At 42.1% G+C, this 4,203-nt stretch overlaps 1 long non-coding RNA gene across 1 annotated transcript; it reads right to left on the bottom strand.

Moving 5' to 3' along the window:
- Window positions 1-957: 957 nt before the first annotated feature.
- On the bottom strand, window positions 958-1,511 carry LOC117055328. Its single transcript, XR_004427597.1, has 2 exons — window positions 1,406-1,511; window positions 958-1,044 (listed from the first exon to the last, which is right to left on the bottom strand). It is a non-coding gene; the product is annotated as an uncharacterized LOC117055328 (long non-coding RNA).
- Window positions 1,512-4,203: the final 2,692 nt, after the last annotated feature.

The following is a 4,203-nucleotide window of genomic DNA, read 5'->3' as shown; positions in this document are numbered from 1 at the left end:
GGTAAACTTTGCCAATAAATATATTCAAATAATGAGAGAAGAGGCTGCTGCATCCAACCAAAGAGTCCATCTCCCCCAGTGTCCTGTGACCCACAATGGCCAATCAGGTGTGTCTGGGAAGCCCATGGAAAGGGCTTGACAGCGAGATTACTGTTTGTCCCTGCCTCTCTCTCCCCCTGGTGGTCTTCACACACGGTAATTAAGCAACAGGGTTGTCATGACATGCTGTGGTCGAAGAGAGCAGGTGGAACTCCAGAAAACAACATGGAACCTGTAATACATTTATGTGGGAATTTCTTAATAGATGCCTATTTTCTAATGGTGACCATTTTTTGTATCTCTAGTTTCCCTCTTCCCCAGAGGTCAGGCTGTACTTTCTATTTTTCTCTCAATCTCTGTCTTTTGAACTGAGACTAATCCATTATGGATTGCATCCATTTTGTCACAGCATTCGGCAAGAGAGTAATGCTCAGCGAAAATCCTGCTGCCTTTTATCTCAATGCAGCTCCTTAGGAATGGTTGGATTTGTATTGGCGTAACAGAGGGGAGAGAATTTGGCCGAATACCTTCTCAAGCTGTGCTTGGCAGGAACAAGTGTGTTAAAAACTTGAAGACACAAAAGAATAGGAGTCTATGCTTACAATTGGCGATAGTTTAGGAACATTCTCTTTGCTCTTTTCTTCAAACTGCAGAGACAGAGTACAGGGTGGAAGGTAAGATCAAAAGCAACAACTTCCACAACATTCCCTCAGTTTAAATCTTTGAAAGATTTTGTGCCACCATGAAGCTCACTTAAAAGGAGAATAAGGAGGCTTGACTTCTTTGCCTACATAGACACCTTTCATTTTCTGTACCCCCAACAATGAGGAGAGAAAACACTTAATGCTTATTGTTCCCATGCTGAATCAAAACCATGTTTTATAGCTCATAAACTAACAAAATTATGCATAACTCCTGTAGGTCACACATAATTTATTATAACAAGTTGTGCTCAGAACTTTATTAGAAGATGGGCAAAACTAATCTGGACATTTAGCGCAAAGTCTGCTAGCTGGTGGCGCTGTGGGTTAAACCACTGAACCTAGGGCTTGCTGATCAGAAGGTCAGCGGTTCGAATCCCTGCAACGGGGTGAGCTCCCATTGCTCGGTCCCTGCTCCTGCCCACCCAGCAGTTCGAAAGCAGATCAAAGTGCAAGTAGATAAATACCGGTAGGTACCACTCTGGCAGGAAGGTAAACGGTGTTTCCGTGTGCTGCTCTGGTTCACCAGAAGCGGCTTAGTCATCCTGGCCACATGGCCTGGAAGCTGTACGCCGGCTCCCTCGGCCAGTAAAGCGAGATGAGCGCTGCAACCCCAGAGTCAGACACGACTGGACCTAATGGTCAGGGGCCCCTTTACCTTTTACCTGCTAGCTGTACCTTAGCAGACCTCTGAGCTCTCACTCACATACAACTCAAGTTTAGCCTCTCAGCTTCAGTAAGTTTATCACAGAGGGTTCTTCAGTTTGCTGAGCTTGCTGAAAGGAATAATCTTGCCATGCAGATCACTATTTCTGCAAACTCATTAGGATGGCAAGTGCCTTGCTTTAATCTTAGCTTTGATCTCCAATGTCGGAGGTAGCATATTTCCAAGCATCAGTTGCTGGGAATCACAAGTGGGCAGAGCAATGTTGCTTGCAGGATTTCCTTAGATATCTTTGTTGGCCACTGTGAGCACAGGATGCCAAATTTGATGGGCTATTTCCCGGATCCTGGGGGGCTTTCCTTATGTTATTAGCTCTTGGACTGCTTGCCATTGTGTCGGACAGTGTTCTGAAAATGTTTTGAATTGGCAATTTATACACTAATTTCATTCTTCAAGTCCCACATCTCCCTCTGCAATGGAAAACACAAGAACATCACATTAGTACTTAGCACTGAAAAAGTTTATATTGTACATTTCATTTTAAGTGGATATATAGCATTGTTTGTTTGTTTGTTTGCTTGTCTTTTTGTTTTTTTTAAATAGGCATTTATAGCTTGCCCTTCACCATGCAGGGCCAATGCAGGTTGCATACATCTCAATACAAACAAACCATGTAATAAACAAACATTGATGGGAGTGATATTCTGATCTGACCCTTCATCCCAAAAGGCCTGTGTTGAAAGATGTGCCTTGTCCCGATGTTGAAATGTATGCAATAATGAGATTGGTTGGCATCCATCTGTCTCAGGAGGAGTGCGGCATTCGGAGTAAAGTCAAACCGTTGGAGAGTTACAACTCCTGCTGTGGCTGTAGAGACTGATATGTAAGAGGCATGTTTTGCTGCAGCTGGGCCAGAGGAAGGTGTCTGGTTGTGCTGATGCAGGTGTACCAGGGCATTTCTTCTCTATGTGCTCCTCTCAGTGCTCATTTCTACTCTGGTCACTGCTGTTAATACATGACCTAACTGAGGACAAACATAATATATATAGGGAGAGGACATGCATCTCCAAGGGGCCACAAAACAGCAAGAGTATGCTGCTGAGTGGTGTTGGAAAGAAAAAAGTCCACTGAAATAGGAGGGGGGGGACCATCAAAGAATACATTGGGACCCTTATTTGAAAAGCCCTGCTTTATGAATTCTGTGATGGTGAAACTGGCTGGAATACAGTCATATTTCTAGTTACAGGTAGGTAGCTGTGTTGGTCTGCCATAGTCAAAGCAAATAAATAAATAAATAAGAAATCCTTCCAGTAGCACCTTAGAGACCAACTTAATTTGTTCTTGGTATGAACTTTCGTGTGCATGCACACTTCTTCAGATACACTGAAACAGAAGTCACCAGACCCTTATACAGTGGTGCCTCGCAAGACGAAATTAATTCGTTCTGCGAGTCGTTTCGTATTGCGAAAAATTCGTCTTGCGAAGCACGACCATAGGAATGCATAGGAATTTAATTCCCATAGGAATGCATTGAAATTTTCGTCTTGCGAGGCAAGCCCATAGGGAAATTCGTCTTGCGAGTCACCCTTTCGTTAGTGAATGCCTTTCGTCTAGCGAGTTTTTCGTCTAGCGAGGCATTCGTCTAGCGAGGTACCACTGTATTTAGTCATATTTCTGTTCTTGTTTTGGTTCAAGAAGAGTGAATCAGGTAGTTTCTCTCTCTCTCTCTCTTGTATTTTAAGGCAAGGCATCTCCAGCACCAATTTTATTTTTAAAAGCCAAATAATAATAATAACAACCAGGTTTTCTTCTTATTTTTCCTTTCTGTTTAATACATAGAATACTATACAGCATATTCCTGACTTTTAGGAAGTCATGATGCTACACTGATTTCCTTCATTTTATTGGTCAAAAAAGAACCTGTTTGTGCTTTGCTATAGAATTTTAAAGGTGTGCACATACGACTGCAATGTCAGAACAACATAGGTACAGTATAAATATATAGTGCACCTTGAAAAGGCTAACCCAAATGTTAACTGCATTTCCAGACATTTCACCTGGAAATTTCATTTCAGGTAGTTTCTCACTGAAATTGAAATATACTCGGAGTCCAGTGTGAATTTCATGCTCTTTATTCAGCTCATAGTAGTGAGGAAAGCAGTTCCCCCAAAACATTTGCTTTATATACACTATTTACACAATGGGCCCCACGTGATTGGCTAATTCTGGGATACTCCTGTATGCCAATCAGAGTGCGGATTCACTTCCACCTGGAGCTGGATTGGGTGGCTCCTGCGGACTAACCAGACTGCTGCAATCTCAATCCTATTGTTCTGGGACCAGTCAGACTGCTGCAGTTTGGATCCTATTCAACTCAGTACATAACAGAAATGCAAATAAAATGAAATCTCTCCCCCATGCGTAGCTTAATCTCATGCCCAGTCTTCTAATTGGACCATTCCTGGAACCCTGCAAGTCTCTTCACTGTAGAACCCATGGGGTGTAGCTGTTAAGAGTCTCAGACTAGCACCTAAGTGACCAGGGTTCTGTTGGCTTTAATTTGTTTGTATTTGGTTAAAGGGAAAGAATAGATATGGTAAGATAAAAAAAAAGAATTCCCTGGATACCTAAATGCAGTTTGGGGACAAGTATTATTTGGTGAGAATAAACTTGGCCCTGGCAGAGATTTAAAACTATAAAATATGCAGCAAACTAAAACATAATAATATAGGCTGCTAGATCTTTAAAATATTCTCTTCTAAGTTGTTTCCAAAGTTCCCCACTTCTCTTAGCATAGAA

The sequence above is a fragment of the Lacerta agilis genome, chromosome 11, assembly GCF_009819535.1.
Source record: "Lacerta agilis isolate rLacAgi1 chromosome 11, rLacAgi1.pri, whole genome shotgun sequence".
Taxonomy (NCBI): Eukaryota; Metazoa; Chordata; class Lepidosauria; order Squamata; family Lacertidae; genus Lacerta; species Lacerta agilis.
The sequence above is the reverse complement of the archived record's forward strand: the minus strand, read 5'-3'. Positions and strand labels throughout refer to the sequence as shown.